A 20,067-nucleotide genomic window follows, 5' to 3' on the forward strand; every position below is an offset into this window, starting at 1 on the left:
AGTTTTCGATCTAATGTAACACCTAAATAGAGTGGGAAGCTATCATTCTTCAGTTTCTTTCCATGGTAGTTTTTAATATGAAAAGCACATACCGGTCTATTGTATGGTTTGGTATATAGGACGTTTCGCTTGCTGTATTCATTGAGATCTTTCAAAGCATCTAGTTATTTGCCCTCAATGGTAGTAAATGAATCTGACTGGATGGCTAGGCACAGATCATCTTTAGCTATGATAAGCAGCTCTTCTAGGAGAAGGACACTTCAAAATCAAACCATTGTTCTCCAGTCTTGGGTAGTGCCATAGCCTCTGTACCATGGTCTTCCACTGTCTTGGGTTAGATACTGTTGTATCTAGTTTCTCTTCCTCTTGTTTTGTTTAAGCTTTTATAGTTTATATAGGAAATATTCATTTTAATGTTGTTACTATTCTTAAAATATTTTATTTTTCCTTATTTCATTTCCTCACTGGGCTATTTTCCCTGTTGGAGCCCCTGGGCTTATAGCATCCTGCTTTTCCAACTAGGGTTGTAACTTAGCATTTGATAATAATAATGATAATATATAAATCTACGGATATCTCTAAACTGTGGTTGGACCCGAAAGTCTCATAACAACCAATCGGGAGAAGGCTGGCGACGCCAAACCCAAGCTAACCTGTAACCGTCCTTTTTGTAAGTGCCAGACCACAACCTAACCGTCATTCCTTTAACAAAGAGAAAAAAGATCCATTGACACTCACCCCGGCCAGTACAGCCGCCATGTCTACGATCAGTTCATCCAGTGTTTCCCAACCTTTTTACCTTCGTGGAAACCTTCCAATAATAATGTCCCAAGGAACCCCTACATAAGAAAATATTTTACAATCTTCTTTATTTTATTCATTCATAATGCAAGCAATATTTTTATTTTTATAACCGATTTAGGAAAAAGTGGTCTTTCTCAAATCTATTGACAATTTTGAAAAGAAAACCAGGTTCGAAAAAAATGAAAAAGGCATTGGCACATATGTGCAGAAGCATAATAATGTTAGCCTATTTATCAGTATCTCTCGAAGGAACCCTTGGCAAACTCGTGAGGGTTCCGCGGAACCTTGGTTGGGAAACCCTGAACCATGGGCCCCTGTGAGAGGCCCTTTTTCTGTTTTCGCCATCTGCTTTTCCTACCGTCCATTTCAACAAAGGAATGTCTGTTTCTCAGCAGTGACTGGATCATATGCACAATGTCCGGATAACACCAAGTATTACTTAACTGGAACGATTCTATACATCTTGCGTATACCGCCGATGAGACAAGAGTTTTCGCTCATTATTTGCTTTCGAAGGGTTTATTCCAGTCTTCGCTCCTCTCATCATTTACCTTGGAAGGATTTATTCCACACTCATTGCTCCTCTGATTATTTGCCATCGAAGATACACTCAGGCACAATATTGTATCTTGCTTCTCTTAATTTTGTCTTTTTGAAGTACTTATAGTTTATATATGAAAGATCTATTTTAATACTGTTACTATTCTTGAAATGTTTTACTTTAATTGTTCATCACTTCTCTTATAGTCTACTTATTTCCTTGTGTCCTTTCCTCACTGGGCTATTTTTCCCTGTTGGAGCTCTAGGGCTTGTAGCATTTTGGTTTTCCTACAAGGGTTGTAGCTTACCTAATAATAATAATAATAATAATAATAATAATAATAATAATAATAATAATGATGATGATAGAGATAATAATAATAATAATAATAATAATAATAATAATAATAATAATAATAATAATAATAATAATGGATACGAATGTTACGAGAGATAAGAGAATTGAGATGGAACAATACGAATGGGAATTAGCTCTGTCCTGGAAGGAATGGTATCCAGTAAATTCTCCATAATTCTTATCAGAGCAATTTCACAGAATGGCAATAGTAATTACATACAGAGATTAGGAGGAACGCCATATTAATATTTTTGAAAATGAACAAACATTATTATGGAGAAAGTCTATATGGCCCTGGGGTTTAATAGGATAGGATATTTAAAAAAAAAAATTCCTAGAAAATTCCTAATAAGGACAAAACAATTGGAGTGAAATCCAAAACTAGACCGAAATTACAAATCAACATTGAAAAACAAGAGAAGATTTCCTAATAAAAGTAAACAATTTTAAAGGTCATAACATTCAGAATATATATATATATATATATATATATATATATATATATATATATATGTATGTATGTATGTATGTATATATATATATATATATATATATATATATATATATATATATATATATATAGATAGGGTTAGGAACGAAGTGGTGAGGGTGAGAATGTGTTGAGGTGGTTTGGCCATGTTGAGAGAATGGAAAATGGGTGTCTGCTAAAGAAGGTGATGAATGCAAGAGTTGATGGGAGAAGTACTGTACAAGAGGAAGGCCAAGGTTTGGTGGATGGATGGAGTGAAGGAAGCTCTGGGTGATAGGAGGATAGATGTGAGAGAGGCAAGAGAGCGTGCTAGAAATAAGAATGAATGGCGAGCGATTGTGACGCAGTTCCGGTAGGCTCTGCTGCTTCCTCCGATGCCTTAGATGACCGCGGAGGTAGCAGCAGTAGGGGATTCAGCATTATGAAGGTTCATCTGTGGTGGATAATGTGGGAGGGTGGGCTGTGGCACCCCTAGCAGTACCAGCTGAACTCGATTGAGTCCCTTGTCAGGCTGGGAGGAACGTAGAGGTCCCCATTTTGTTTTGTTTCATTTGTTGATGTCGGCTACCCCCCAAAATTGGGGGAAGTACCTTGGTATATGTATGATATATATATATATATATGTGTGTGTGTGTGTGTGTATGCACATTATATATATGAATATATATATATATATATATATATACTGTATATATATATATATATATATATATATATATATGTATATGTATATATATATAGATATATGAATATATATATATATATTCATATATCTATATATATACATATACATATATATATATATATATATATATATATATATATATATATATATATATATATATATATATATATATATATATATATATATGTGTGTGTGTGTGTGTGTGTGTGCGTGTACACCAGAAAAGCAGGTAGTTTCAAGCCCTTTAGTAATGAGATTAAGTTTAGATTATCAGGATGTAATATAACTAACTTTACATTTATATGATATTATTTAACTGGAAATTGTTAGGAGCTAGGGTCATTTAATCATTATTAATTGGAAACAATGTAACCGTTGATAGGCAGTGATATTGATTAATCTTAAATTAAATGGAATTGATATAACATACTCCAGATAATACGAATGAATATAATTGATTAGATTAATAGAAACTAATATAATATAATCTACATCTTCATGAATTGATGTAACTGGCTATGGATTGATAAGAGTCAATTGGACTTAATATAAATGTAGCAACTCCACCCAAGCCAGGACCAAGGAGGCCCAGGCAATGGCTGCCGATGACTCAGCAGACAGACCTATAGGCTCCCCCAAACACCCTATCCTTAGCTCACAAGGACGGTGAGGTTGTAGCGACCAAATGAACTAACGAGTTTGAGCGGGACTCGAATCCCAGTCTGGCAATTCACAAGGCAAGGACGCTAATACCAGGCCATCAGAACCCTAGATTAGTAATAATTAATGTGGCTTTCTCCAGACTAATAAAAAATTAGCATAACTGACTTAACTGAATTAATTTACTGCCTACGGATTACTGTCACGGACTCTAGATGGATATGAATTAAATAAAGTCATTTTTTTATTTAAAATAATATGTTCTGGAGGGTAATTCTCCCTTTAGGACAATGAAATTATTGGGTGCTCGTTTGCACGAGAGTCTATGTATTTTTTTTAATCTGAGAGTAACGAAGGTTGATTACGTGAAGTAAAAGTTCATTCCCATTTGCAACATACTTTTCATACCTATAAATCGCGTATATTACGGACCTACTCGGTATTATTATTATTATTATTATTATTATTATTATTATTATTATTATCATCATCGAAGTTACAACTGTAGTTGGAAGAGCAGGATGTTGTTAGCCCAAGGTCTGCAACGGGGATAAATAGCCCAGTGAGGAAAGGAAATAAGGAATCCTAGAATAGTGCACATTAGTGTACCCTCTAGCAATTGAACAATAACCCAATAGAGTGGAAGACTATGGTATAGAGGCTATGGCACTACCCAAGACAAGAGAACAATTATTTGATTCTGGAGTGTCCAACTCCAATAAGAGTTGCTTACCATAGCATAGAGTCTCATCTACCCTTACCGAAAGGAAAATATTCACTGAATAATTACAGCAGAGTACAGTAGTTAACCCCTTGAGTGAAAAAAAATTTGTCGGTTATCTTAGTGTTGTCAGGTGTATGAGGAAAAAGGAGAATTTGTAAAAAATAGACCACACTATTTGTTGTATGTGTAAGCAAAGTACTGTAGAATGAGCCGTAACCAGACAAGGATCCAATCTAGTACTATTTGGACAATCCAAGGACCCAATAATTCTCTAGCGTTTTACCTCAACGGGGGTGTCTTTATAATCAATTATACTCTATTGTTCATGTTGGAAACTGATTAGATATATGAACAGGAGTCATGAATTGGCCCACCAGTCTTTATTTGCAGGAAATTCATATTTAGCAATATTGGAGTCAAGCTAAAAATAGTCCAGAGTAGAAGAGATATCTAATCATTATATAAGATAACAGATGTTAATTTGACTATCTAGATTAAAGCAGTTTTGTACCTAAAGGTATTGATAAAATCACGAGTTCCCAACCTGGGGTACATGTACCCCTTATGGTACGGTTGGCTTCATTCATTCCGGTACACTTCAAGGGAAGCTAGTCTGTGTACCAGAATTAGTGAACCCAACTGTACATTTTTACTCTTTAGGGGGTACATCAAATCTGAGAGAATAGTCAGTACTGTGCAATACTTGATGTAAACTGCAGTGAGATTTAATAATGAAATTGTAGAAATTATATTACAATATCAATTTCATTTCTTCTCTTTTTCATCCCCAATTTTAGGGTTAAAGATTTAAAGGCCTCTCATGAATGGCAGAGGCAAGGAACAGCGACATTGCCCTATCGAGGAGGACAATGCCCTAGAGACTGACCATACATATGATCATAGCCCAAGCTCCCTCTCCACCCAAGCTAGGACTAAGGAGGGCCAGGCAATGGCTGCTGATGACTCAGCTGATAGACCTATAGGTTAAATCCCCCATACTTAGCTCACAAGGATGGTTAGGTTGCAGCGACCAAAGAAACTATCGAGTCTGAGCGGGAGTCGAACCCCAGTCTGGCGTTCACCAGTCAGGGATGTTACCACATCGGCCACCACAACACAGGAATCTATGTAAATGCCCAAGGGATACAGAAGAACATAATTGTTGTCCCCAGGTATACATAGTACACTAAATTTCTACATGTTGATTTTATAAGATTTCTTATATTGTCATTCGCTTGGTTCAGTGTGATTTCTGATGATAGGACACTCCAAAATCAAACCATTATTTTGTAGTCTTTGGTAGTGCCATAGCCTCTGTACCATTGGTTAGAGTTCTCTTACTTGAGGGTACACTCGGACACCCTATTCTATTTTGATTCTCTTCTTCTTGTTTTGTTTAAGTTTTTTTTATAGTTTATATATGAAATAATTATTTTAATATTGTTACTGTTCTTAAAATATTTTATTTTTCCTAGTCTCCTTTTCTCACTTAGCTATTTTCCCTGTTAGAGCCTCTGGGCTTATAGCATCCTGCTTTTCCAGCTAGTGTTGTTGCTTAGCAAGTAATAATAATAATAATGATAATAATAATAATAATAATCCCTGATATACAGTAGACTAAATTTCTACATGTTAATTTTTTTTTTAATTCTTAAATTGTATTTTGCGTGGTTAAATATGATTTCTAATGGTAGCTTTAGCACTTAGCGTGCAGTAAAAATGAGTATGCTGCTATGTCAGACATGCCATGTTCTGCATACCCAGACTATTTTTAACGCCAAATGCACGAGAGAAACATTCTGCAATTATTTCTAGGTAAAATCGTACCCGAATGTACTGTGATCGATTTATAACCAACTCAAAAAGAAAAAAAAGAAAATGATAAATCGTAAAAGCTATGAAAAATGAACCTGCAATGGCGGTTGGTGTTGGGATGAGAGTGGGGGGTGGGGGGGGGAGTGATTAAGTAGTCATCTTTCATATGTGGGACTAAAGATAGACGCCATTTTTGGCACCGGTGTATCACCTATTTCATTAATCTTTTCTGTCAGTTTCCTTTTACCAGCGAGGTAAGCTTTATATTCTCTCTCTTTCTCTCTCTCTCTCTCTCTCTCTCTCTCTCTCTCTCTCATGTAAAAAACTAATCAAGCAAATATTAAAGATATAAACCTTTATCTGCATTCTTGCAGAACCTTCTCGGTGACCTAGTAACCCTTCCCCACTCCCTCCTCCTCCCCCACAGACTCTAGAAGCCTTCAGCTTCATGTCTCCTCTAACATCCCCCTTCCTCCCTCCTTCCCCTCCCCCCAGCAGTCCACTGTCAATCCTTGCACCAACATAACTAACCAACCCTTCGTAACTCGTTCCTTCCTTCCTATTCTACCCTTCCACTCTACCCTTTTCTTCTCTTGGCTGTGACCACGCCCTCTGCACGCCACGAGACGAAATAATCACCCCCAAGCATCAGAGTCACGAACTGTACACGCGTTCTTCGGCACAGACGCATGCACCCACACACACACACACACACACACACACACACACCTCCTGATAGTTATTATACCATTTAGATGTAATTTTATATATGTATATGAACGTTAGCAAATTTAAAATCCCCTCTGTTATGAGATGTTGTGGAGGAATAATTAGGCCTATTTTGCGCATAATAATTTTACCTCCGCCAAAGAAGCTGGGAGGAGGCTATTTGTCTGTTTGTGAACAACTTCCTGGCCACAATTTTACTCATAGAGTAGGGAAACTTTCAGGGATTAATTATGTTGAGACTTGCAAGTTATTCAATTTTGAAAGTCCCGAGTCAAAGATCAAGGTCAAGGTCGAGCAAAAAGGTCGACCTAAATTAACCCTAAGGCAAGCTTGTTTCGAGAAATAAGGTGCCATGGCGGAGGTCTGCACTCTCAAAGGGCTTTGCTAGTCTAGTTATGTATTTTTCTATTTTCCCAATATAAAAAAATGTCTTATTACCAAAGCGCTTTGGTTATTATTATTATTATTATTATTATTTTACTAGCTAAGCTACAATCCTAGTTGGAAAATCGAGATGCTATAAGCCCGAGGGCTCCAAGAGGGAAAAATAGCCCAGTGAGGAAAGGAAATAAGTAAACGATATGAGAAATAACGAACAATTAGAGAAAAAGATATTTTAAACAGTAACAACATCAAAACAGATATTTCATGCATAAGCTATAAACAGACTTATGTTGATATATGTCTAACATATTGCGCCTAGTTAATCATGTTTCCATCTTCTGGGTGCTTCTTAATCATATTTATGCAGTGGGTGTGCTAATGGACGGGATATAAGTTGCTAGCAATTAAGGATTAGTTTTAACGAGGTGTGTGTGTATGTTTGTTTGTGAATGCCTAAATAATGTGCATATAGAGGAATAATTTTAACATCTCATATTACGGTGAGCTTTGATAAAATATCTTCTTTGTACCATTTGCTTCTTTTACAGACGTTGGGAACGAACCCATGACAAAACAATACTATTCATTTCTATTTTGACGCAGTTCTGACCACGAATCAAGGCCAAGGTCGTTTTAGGAAGAGCTATAGTCATTGTTTTAATTAATCTCTTCCCTTCCACCCCTTCCCCGCTGTTCGCGGGTTTTTTGGTCTTTTTTTATCAGTGTCCTGATAGGACCCGAATTATGGGTCTAAAGGTACTGTTGGTGTAGTTACGGCTGATTTGCTGGTAAGGGAGCGGGGAACTTTTTGCTTTGAATTAATAGCTTTTTTCAAAAAAAATTTCTTTCTTTAAAACCGTCAACGGTGAAAACAAGTGATGTCTTAAGCGTGGTTTAACTGATATTTGTACGGTATTAAAAGAAGTTATGACTCAGGTTTGCCAGCAAGTGTTTAAATAGGCTCAGGTGTTAACTCATGTGAAAATTGAGATAGGGGGAAATACTTGGCATTGGCTAAAATGGTGTTTGAGCGTCTGTGGTGGCAGACAGAACCAGAGAAGCTGCGTGATATTTGTATTCTTAATTAGGGTGTCACTTCCACTTTGAAATTCGTGATTTATATCTGTGCGTGGCTGGTGCTGGCCTTGAGTTTCTCGAAGATCAGTTTATGTTACAGGTGATTTTTCTCTGTTTGTGTTATTGATATATTCTATTTATTTATAATAGAATTACGTGATATCTTGGCGTTCCAAGTGGGTTATAAATTTCCTGGTATATAATTTTTTCTTTCGTTACTGATCTACCGTATATTCGCTATGAGAATTTATTTTCCTATTGCAACCAGATATGACCTGCATTGATAGGTTTATTATTATTATTATTATTAGTAGTAGTAGTAGTAGTAGTAGTAGTAGTAGTAGTAGTAGTAGCTAAGCTACAACCCTAGGTGGAAGAGCAGGATGCTATAATCCCAAAGGCTCCAAAAGGGAAAAATAGCCCGGCGAGGAAAGGAAACAAGGAATTAGATAAATAAAAAGAGAAGTAATGATGTAATTGAATAATACTAAACTCAAAATTATTTTTCTTCCATCATCATCATCTCCTACGCCCATTAACGCAACGAGCCTCGGTTAGATTTCGCTAGTCGTCTCTATCTTGGGTTTTTAATTCAATACCTCTCCATTCATCATTTCCAACTTCCACTTCATAACCCTCAGCCATGTAGGCCTGGGTCTTCCAACTCTTCTAGTACCTTGTGGAGTCCAGCTGAACGTTTAGTTGACTAATCTCTCTTGGGGAGTGCGAAGAGCATGCCCAAACCATCTCCATTTACCCCTCATCATGATCTCATCCACATATGGTACTCGAGTAATCTCTCTTATAGTTTCATTTCTAATCCTGTCCTACCGTTTAACTTCCAGTATCCTTCTGAAGGCTTTGTTGTCTAATCTACTAAATCTGTTGGAGAATGTTTCATTGTCATACCATGACTAATTATTACTTTCTATTCTACAACCTTAGTTGGAAAAGCAGGGTGCTATAAGCCCAGGGGCCCCAACAGGGAAAATAGCCCAGTGAGGAAAGGAAACAATTTGACAGAATAATGTGTCCAAGTGTACCCTCAAGAAAGAGAACTCCACCCCAAGACAGCGGAAGATCATGGTACAGAGGCATGGTACTATCCAAGACAGTGATTTGATTTTGGAGTGTCCCTCTCCTAGAAGAGATGCTTACCATAGATGTAGAGTCTTTTCTTCCCTTGCCGAGTGGAAAGTAGCCTCTGAACAATTACAGTGCAGAAGTTAAACCTTTGAATGAAGAATAATTGTTGTTGTTGTTAGTATTGAAAGCTGTATGAGGAAAGAAGAGAATCTGTAAAGAATAGGCCAGATTATTCGGTGTATTTGTAGGTAAATTGAAAGTGAACTGTAACCAGAGAGAAGTATCCAATGAAGTACTGTCTGGGCAGTCAAAGGACCCCATATCTCTATAACGGTAGTATCTCAACGGGTGGCCAGTGCCCTGGCCAACCTACTACCTTACAAATTTTATAAGATATTGGCCAAAGCACCACCTCGTTGAGATACTACCGCTACAGAGTTATTGGGACCTTTGACTGGTCAAATAGTACTGTACTATATTGGATCCCACTTTGGTTAAGGAAGATTTTTCCTTTGCCCACACACACAAACCAAATAGTCTGTCCTATTCTTTACACATTCTCCTCTTTCCTCATACACCTTTCAACACAAAAAATAACAGAACAATTATTCTTCATTCAAAGGTTTGACTACTCCGCTGTAATTGTTCAGAGGCTACTTTCCACTCGGCAAGGGAAGAATAGACGCTCTAGTCTTGTTCTCTAGTCTTGGGTATTGCCATAGCCTCTGTACCATGGTCTTCCACTGTTTTGGGGTAGAGTTCGGTTGCGTGAGGGTACACTCAGGCACACTAACCTATATGTTGTTACCAACATTTCTCTCCTCACTGGATCATTCTCCCTGTTGGAGCCCTTGGGCGTATAGCACCCAGCTTTTCCAACTATGATTGTAGCTAATAATAATAATAATAATAATAATAATAATAATAATAATAATAGCGTTTATTGCCTTCATGTAATTCATTGCCTGTTCCTGCATCTCCCTACTATTTAACAGTCAGAATAGTCTCTCACTATATATATATATATATATATATATATATATATATATATATATATATATATTTATATACACAATTAATAGATAATATCTTGATGGTTTCTGAAAATCGCAGTCAGCATCTTTCCAGACAAACTGGGCAATTTGCTTTCTGGATAACGTGAAAATTGTATTTACGGCTTTTTTCTATTTAATATTTGATATCGACGTGTGTTTTGAATCCCTTTATTTTATACGATTCTTCGTTAGGACTACATTGGTTGAACGATGGAATATAAAAGTGGTGAAAATTGAAGATACAAAAATATTTGGATACTCCAAAATTAGTTAACAATTATTGATAAATGAAAACTTCAAGATTCTTATGAATGTAAAGTTTTAAGATTGATTCTGGAATACACATACAAACGCACACACGCATATATATATATATATATATATATATATATATATATATATATATATATATATATGTGTATATACTGTATATGAATATATATATATAAATATATACTGTATATAAATATATATATACATATATATATATATATATATATATATATATACACATATATATATATACATATATATATTTATATATATATATATATATATATATATATATATATATATACGCGATCGTGTGTGTGTGTGATGTGAGTTTATTCTATCATATACAGTATACCTACTGATATACTATTATATGGTACACGCCAAATAAAGTTACATTACATCGCTACATACCAACGATTTTACATTATAAATCATCGTCTAGATTTAGTTAATAAAAGTCAAAATTATGTGCAACGTTGTTATTGAAATTAGCCACACACGCAAGTTAATAAGAAAAACGTTGCTTTAGGAAACGGTCTCCAAAATAAAGCTTGTTTAACAGATTGATTATTTGTCTTGTTTTTTCAAGGGGGAGCATAATTAGTCTTTTGGCAAAGAACTTCCTTGTCAATCTCGAACTGAAACTAAAATTCATTTGTAACATCAGAAACCCGCAATGTTCGACCAACTTTTTCGTTCAACTTGTTATGAAAAAGTTCAAACTTGCACCAAATGTTTTTATGTTGAACAGGCTGACAGAAGTCTTCAGTTTATATATGAAGTATCTGTTTTAATGTTGATACCTTTTTTGAAGTATTTTTTTTTCTTTTTATTTTTGAACAGGCTGACATAAGTCTTCAGTTTATATATGAAGTATCTGTTTTAATGTTGATACTTTTTTTGAAGTTTTTTTTTTCTTTTTATTTGTGAACAGGCTGACATAAGTATTCCGTTTATATATGAAGTATCTGTTTTAATGTTGATACCTTATTTTTTTTTCTTTCTTTTTTTTTGAACAGGCTAACATAAGTATTCAGTTTATATATGAAATATCTGTTTTGATTTTACTGTTTTTAAAATATTTTATTTTAATTGTTAGTTATTTTTCATATCGTTTATTTATTTCCTTATATCCTTTCCTCACTGGGCTATTTTTCCATGGTAGAGCCCTTGAGCTTATAGCATCTAGCTTTTCCAACAAGGGTTGTAGCTTAGCAAGTGATAATAATAATAATAATAATAATAATAATAATAATGATAATAATAATAAAACCTACACTAAAATCAATATATCTTCGTTCGGTTTGTTCATACTTATTGTTTTTACAGATTAATGGGATGCAGATGAAGGTTTTTTTTCAACAAAAGAATACGATACAAAATGTCTGAATTTGATCCCTTCTTATCGGTGAAGACATCTTGCATAATTTTGTGAAACAGGAAACAAAGCAATTTCTAATATAACATAAAATTAACGAACTTAATAAGACTTGAAATGTTTTAACACTTTTCAATCCCCTCATATTCAAAACTTGGGAAGAATGAGATTATATTATTATTATTATTATTATTATTATTACTAGCCGAGCTACAACCCTAGTTGGAAAAGCTAGATGCTGTAAGCTCAAGGGCCCCAACAGGGAAAAATAGCCCATTGAGGAAAGGAAATAAGGAAATAAATGAATGATGTACAATGCTAATTTAGATAATGATTAGTTGACTGGTTGATATAGATTTTTTCTTTATTGTAGGTTTTATTGGCTGATTGACTGATTTAAGCTAGTCACACAATCTTTAGTCAAAAGTTACGAGAATAATTATTATTTTGGTAAACATTTAAAACAAATTTGATAACACAAATAGCTCGGCTGGTTAAATAAATAAATAATTGAATAAATAAAGTACAAGAGAAGTAGTTAACAATTAAAGTATATTAAGAATAGAAACAGCATTAGAATAAATCTTTTCTTTATAAACTATAAAAACTTTAAAAAACAAGAGGGAGAGAAATAAGATAGAACAGTGTGCCCAAGTGTACCCTCTATAAATGCATAGACCTATTAGTACGCCCCCAACCAAGATTAAAGGAGATAATTAGCAAGCTTTACAAAAAAAAAAAAAAAAAAAAAAAAAAAAAAAAAAAAAAAAAAAAAAAAAAAAAAAAAAAAAAAAAAACATGAAAAATCCTTATCATCGAAAGCGTGCAGTTGCTTTCATAAGAAAAAAACATCTTAGACTAATGAACATTTCCTTTATAAACTATAAAAACTTAAAAAAACAAGAGGGAGAGAAATAAGATAGAACAGTGTGCCCAAGTGTAGGCCTACCCTCTATAAATGCATAGGCCTATGTTTAATGGAGATAATTAGCAAGCTTTAAATATGTATATATATATATATATATATATATATATATATATATATATATATATATATATAATGTATATATATATATATATATATATATATATATATATATACATATATAATGTATATATATATATATATATATATATATATATATATATATATATATATATATATATATATATATATATATGAAAAATCCTTATCATCGAAAGCGTGCAGTTGCTTTCATAAGAAAAAAAAAATCTTAGACTAATGATCGCTCTGCGGTATGGGTGATTAGAAAAATCGTCGGCCAGAGAAAGCTGGATTGATTTTCTTTAGAACAATACCGAGAGAGCCTGCGGGAATTTTCTTCTTTTCGTACTTTTTATTATTAATATTTTCCCCTTTTTTTGTCAGCGAAACCATTCACTGTGCCATTGATTCGAGAGAAACCTTCCTCCCGTCTCCTTTCACAGAGAAGAATGCAACACAAATAAAGTTAGTATTAAATTGGTGACATTATATAGAGCTTTAATAAGCATATATAGATAAGAAAATGTTAACATAATTATAGAAAACAACACGAAAATTTTCATTTACACTCGGGCACACTATTCTATCTTATTTCTCTTCCTCGTATTTTGTTAAAAGTTTTTATTGTTTATTTAGGAAATATTTATTTTAATGTTACTTTTCTTAAGATATTTTATTTTTCCTTGTTTCGTTTCCTCACTGGGCTATTTTCCCTGTCGGAGCCCTTGGGCTTATAGCATCCTGCTCTTCCAACTAAGGTTGTAGTTTGGCAAGTAATAATAATAATAAAAGAAGAAGAGAGAGAGAGAGAGAGAGAGAGAGAGAGAGAGAGAGAGAGAGAGAGAGAGAGAGAGAGAGAGAGAGAGATTCTAAACACTTTTACCATCATAATTTCTAGAACTACTTCCTGGTGAACAGCAGAGATGAGGCGGGTTTACACGGTCGAACAATTCGTCGAACGTGGTTCGACAGACAAGTGTTTGAAGTGATGTTCGAACGTGTGAACGGGGTATTTGGTTGTCGAACACGTTCGAAGAAAGTCTGTTTTCGCCTGACTTTTGTGGGCGGGGCTTCATTGTCCACAAACCTTATGTATTTGTTCGATCGTGTAAACCCTGCTATATACAGGTTGCAATTGAGTATTATGTCAGTGTTGGTACTGGAAGCCGACGCTACGATATTTACGGTAATTATCTTGGCTTTATACTAGTCTGACTTAAAATTTGAATGAGACTTTACGGTAGGAGCACAGCTCTTAGACTTAGGGTATCAAATGACAATTGAACATTTTATTATTATTATTATTATTATTATTATTGAAGTGACAAAGGGAGCACAAGAGGTTGAAAGTGGTACATTTGGTTCTCCAATGGATAGGACTTCAAAACTAATACTGCCTTACATCTTGTCTTATACAGTACAGGGCTAAGAGAAGGCACTATCCTACCCCATACATTTGGGTGAATTTCACATACAGAGGTCCCCCTGATATATATCGTATCGAAGTAAAGGTTCAGTAAACAGTTTGTCATGAAAAGTCGAGGTTAAACCTTGCAAAATTATGCCTGTCTACTCGTTCAGGTTAAAGATAAAATTGGATAATATTAATATCAATGTTTGGTAGCGTAAGGTGAGCTTGTGTTGGACGTCGGGGCATAGGAATTTGTAAAATAGTGCAAAATTGGTTATGTCTAACCATCCAGGTTAAAGCTGAAAGTGGATAATATTAATATCAATGTTTGGTAGCGTCAATTGAACTTGTGTTGGATTGTCGGTGCTTAGGAATTTAAGTTAGGGCACGATCTATACCTAGACCCTGGGTTACCTAGTTAGACAGGTTACGACATGGTCTATACCTAGACTGTGGGTTAGCCAGTTGGATAGGTTACGGCACGGTCTCTATCTGGACCATTGGTTAGCCTGTTGGACAGGTTACGGCAAGGTCTATACCTAGACTGTGGGTTAGTCAGTTGGACAAGTTACGATACTGTCTATACCTAGACCGTGGGTTAGCCAGTTGGACAGGTTAAGGCACTGTCTATACCTAGACTGTGGGTTAGGCAGTTGGACAGGTTACGATACGGTCTATACCTAGACCGTGGGTTAGCCAGTTGGACAGGTTAAGGCATAGTCTATACCAAGACTGTGGGTTAGGCAGTTGGACAGGTTACGTTACGGTCTATACCTAGACCGTGGGTTAGCCAGTTGGACAGGTTTCGGCATGGTCTACACCAAGACTGGGTTAGCCAGTTGGACAGGTTACGGCACGGTCTATACTTAGGCTGTTGGTTAGACAGTTTGACAGATTACGATACGGTCTATACCTAGACTGCGGGTTAGCTAGTTAGACAGGTTACGACATGGTCTATACCTAGAACGTGGGTTAGCTAATTGGACAGGTTACGACATGGTCTATACCTAGACCATGGGTTAGCCAGTTGGACAGGTTACGGCATGGTCTATACCAAGACTGTGGGTTAGGTAGTTGGACAGGTTACGATACGGTCTATACCTAGACCATGGGTTAGCCAGTTGGACAGGTTACGGCACGGTATGTACCTAGACTGGTTTAGTCAGTTGGACAGGTTATGATACGGTCTATACCTAGACTGTGGGTTAGCCAGTTGGACAGGTTACGGCACAGTCTATACTTAGGCTGTGAGTTAGGCAGTTGGCAAGGTTACGATACGGTCTATACCTAGACAGTGGGTTAGCCAGTTGGACAGGTTACGGCACGGTATATACCTAGACTGTGGTTTAGTCAGTTGGATAGGTTACGACATGGTCTATACCTAGACTGTGTTAGGTAGTTGGACAGGTTACGACACGGTCTATACCTAGACTGTAGGTTAGGTAGTTGGACAGATTACGGCACGGTATATACATAGACTGTAGTTTAAGTCGCCTCTTTCTCTAGCGACTAATGGTGGAGTAATTGATACCGCAGTGTTGAATTCACTATTTATTTGTTGTGATCAAACCTGGTGACATAGACAATATGCTAGTTAGTATCATTACAAATTGACATGTTATTGATCTAAAATCCATGTGTCAGACAATGAATAACACAATGATTTATATGTTGATCATTATAGCCTTCTCCAATTTACAGTTATTAAAATATTAACTTATTACATAATTGTGTACAACATTATACATACACGATGCGGTATTGTGGTAATTTTGGAGATTGCTCTACAATGTGTATTCTCTGCAAATTCTCGTTCACAACTACGTTATACATTAACGATGGAGATGTGTTTATGCTCCGCACATCAATGGCTTAATTCTTTTCCTATGGTGGTGTTCGACATGTGTTAAGGCTAAAAGTTAATGCGCCCGGGATGAGCGCTTCCATAGTAAGCATATTTTCTCTCGCTAGCTTTTAATTCTTTATTCTAGTTCCCTTTCTTCCGTATAGCTATATTATTTATTTCACACATATACTTATTCTACATTCGCTGTTATGGCGATTACACTCCCCCCATTGGGCATACTATGCCCAATTTTTCACTACTGGTTCTATTTACTCTTAGTATGTCAAGCAAACTTCAAACAGGCACAGTTTCACGATTGGTCTGATAAGTGTTCCAGTGGAAGTTCGTACATGTACCTTCCTTACAAGCCCATCACAATCCGGTATGACCTTTGAAATTCTGCCCAACTTCCAACGACTTCATGGGAGATTGGGATCCACAATGAGTACTAAGTCATCAAGCAGAAAATTCCGTGCAGTCTTGATGTTGCGTTTGCACAGTTGATGTGTTTGCAGGTACTTTGCTTTCCACCTGTGCCAAAACTGATCAGTCAGAAGCTGTGTACGTTTCAATCGTCGACATAAGACTTAAGCAGCCATCAACTGGTCCGTTGGAGGGCTATTTTCCTGTTCACCCTGTGGCAAATGATATATGCTCAGAGAATGTTGTCGATGGTTGAGTACCCTTCTATGATCCAGGAATAACACCGTAATGAAGCCATTTTATGTTCGCGGCCTGAGTGACCTGCTAGAAAGGCACGTGCATCTATTGCTATCAAGGTAGTGATGTGATGATGTTTTTGCAAAAGGATTGTACCTAACGTGCCACTAGGGTCATGTTCGTGTGGGATATGACCTCCTACCCGTATCATTCCCCACTCTAAATTGATTCATAATGGATATATAATGATACGCAATTAATGAATTCACTATTTATTTGTTGTGATCAAACCTGGTGACATAGACGATATGCGAGTTAGTATCATTACAAATTGACATGCTATTGATCTAAAATCCATGTGTCAGACAATGAATAACACAATGATTTGTATGTTGATCGTTATAGCCGTCTCTAATTTACAGTTATTAAAATATTAACATATTACATAATTGTGTACAACATTATACATACACGATGTGGTATTGTGGTAATTTTGGAGATTGCTCTACAATGTGTATTCTCTGCAAATTCTCGTTCACAACTACGTTATACATTAACGATGGAGATGTGTTTATGCTCCGCACATCAATGGCTTGATTCTTTTCCTATGGTGGTGTTCGACATGTGTTAAGGCTAAAGGTTAATGCGCCCGGGATGAGCGCTTCCATAGTCAGCATATTTTCTCTCGCTAGCTTTTAACTCTTTATTCTAGTTCCCTTTCTTCCGTATAGCTATATTATTTATTTCACACATATACTTATTCTACATTCACTGTTATGGCGATTACAGTAGTTTAGTCAGTTGGACAGGTTATGATACGGTCTATACATAGACCGTGGGTTAGTCAGTTGGACAGGTTAAGGCACGGTCTATACCTAGACTGTGGGTTAGTCAGTTGGATAAGTTACGATACGGTCTATACCTAGACCGTGGGTTAGCCAGTTGGACAGGTTAAGGCACGGTCTATACCTAGACTGTGGGTTAGGCAGTTGGTCAGGTTACGATACGGTCTATACCTAGACTGTGGGTTAGCCAGTTGGACCCGTTACGGCATGGTCTATACTTAGACTGTGGGTTAGGCAGTTGGACAGGCTACGATACGGTCTATACCTAGACCGTGGGTTAGCCAGTTGGACAGGTTAAGGCACGGTCTATACCTAGACTGTGGGTTAGGCAGTTGGTCAGGTTACGATACGGTCTATACCTAGACTGTGGGTTAGCCAGTTGGACTGGTTACGGCATGGTCTATACTTAGACTGTGGGTTAGGCAGTTGGACAGGCTACGATACGGTCTATACCTAGACCGTGGGTTAGCCAGTTGGACAGGTTACGGCACGGTCTATACCTAGATTGTGGGTTACTCAGTTGGACAAGTTACGATACGGTTTCTACCTAGACCATGGGTTAGCCAGTTGGACAAGTTACGGCACGGTATATACCTAGACCGTGGGTTAGCCAGTTGGACAGGTTAAGGCACGGTCTATACCTAGACTGTGGGTTAAGCAGTTGGTCAGGTTACGATACGGTCTATACCTAGTACGTGGGGTAGCCAGTTAGAATATGTTAACTTTAGGCACATTTGGTTGACCGGGGAAAATGAACGGCATCAAGAGGGAGGCAGAGAATTAGATAGCGAAATAAGGCGAGTGATGATATGAAGAGAAGAGGTTTGGTGGAAGAGTATGCCTTTGATAGAAGGCATTGGAGATAGTGCACCAGGCAATCGACCCCTTAATGTAGGGATAACGGTTGGAAAGAAGAAGGAAAATGAACAACAACAGGTGATCGACAGATGAACTTGACCCGAAGGTGAAACGGATCGATCGGTGACTAGATTAAGTAATTGGTTAAATTGGGTGATTGGTAGATCGAATTGTTGGCTAGATTGGTTAATGTGTGGCACTGGGTGATTCGGAGAAATCGAACGAACGTCTTTACTCGAGGTTAAACAACATATCGCCATTGAAGGCTATTTTTAAATGTGATTATAAATATTTTACAATGCAGAAGAAGAATTAGAATCAGTTTTCGATACTAATGTTAATCTAAATTTAGGCACTGCGGTCATACATTTAAAAAGAAAATTTCCATATGGTCAAAACAAACCAGAACAAATAAATTCAAAACTCTAGAATTGATAAAATAGATTTAGAAGTAAATTTAAAGAAAACTACGATCCTGATGAATTTTTTTTACATTATTGCCTTTTATCATTCATAACATTATTTTTTTTTCAAATTTTGCGTAAGAAAATCTACGAAGGCACATTAAGCTATACTACTTTTTATGCATGAGTTTGTGTATAATTGCTTAGATATTAAGAAAACTATTAAATTTATACGCCTAGCTTTTAAACCCCAGAAATTTAATTCACAGAATTCAAATATATAAATGTAATTGGCAGTTTTTAGTCTTGAAATTCAAGAAATCTGATCGTTTTTATTCTTAAAAATAAAGAAATCTGATCGTTTTTATTCTTAAAAATAAAGAAATCTGATCGTTTTTATTCTTAAAAATAAAGAAATCTGATCGTTTTTATTCTTAAAAATAAAGAAATCTGATCGTTTTTATTCTTAAAAATAAAGAAATCTGATCGTTTTTATTCTTAAAAATAAAGAAATCTGATCGTTTTTATTCTTAAAAATAAAGAAATCTGATTGTCTGTGTATGTGCGTGTGTTTGTGTGTTTGTGCACGCGTGCTTTTGACGAAGGTACAGTAGGGTTAGAAAAGCTGGGTTTTTATTCTTTAAAATTAAGAAATATGATTGATCTGTGTCTGTGTGTGTGTGTGCTTTTGATGAAGTTACAGTAGTGTTAGACGAACTGGTTTCACCAAGATCAGGCACACAACACAAAGTGGTAAATTCACTGGTTTGCATGTATGACCAAGGCGGCCTTGGTATGACTCACTTAGCGACCGTCATTTCCATTTAGGAGGTACTGAATCCGTCGTTGAGTCCGTCAGGCGAACTCTGCCAGGGTACATGACTTAGTCACTATTCTGCTACGTCACAGGATTAGAAAAACATGCAGTGTCGTTTTTTTGTTTTTTTATTTTTTTATTTTTTTAGATTATTTTAGT

General features: G+C 36.0%; 1 protein-coding gene across 10 annotated transcripts in view; it reads left to right on the plus strand.

Annotated features, from left to right (window-relative positions):
- LOC137625931 (solute carrier family 49 member 4 homolog) overlaps nucleotides 1-20,067 on the plus strand; it is a 320,642-nt gene that overhangs the window by 234,973 nt on the left and 65,602 nt on the right. Inside the window, exon 1 of one of the 10 annotated variants that reach the window (XM_068356952.1) lies at nucleotides 8,343-8,366. The exons of 8 other annotated variants lie outside the window; for them this stretch is intronic. The gene's annotated coding sequence lies outside the window, so the exon portion shown is untranslated. Of the gene's footprint in view, nucleotides 1-8,342; nucleotides 8,367-14,232; nucleotides 14,254-20,067 lie in introns of those variants that run through there. One more of the 10 variants, XM_068356950.1, reaches the window with a different exon arrangement.

The sequence above is a fragment of the Palaemon carinicauda genome, chromosome 33, assembly GCF_036898095.1.
Source record: "Palaemon carinicauda isolate YSFRI2023 chromosome 33, ASM3689809v2, whole genome shotgun sequence".
Taxonomy (NCBI): Eukaryota; Metazoa; Arthropoda; class Malacostraca; order Decapoda; family Palaemonidae; genus Palaemon; species Palaemon carinicauda.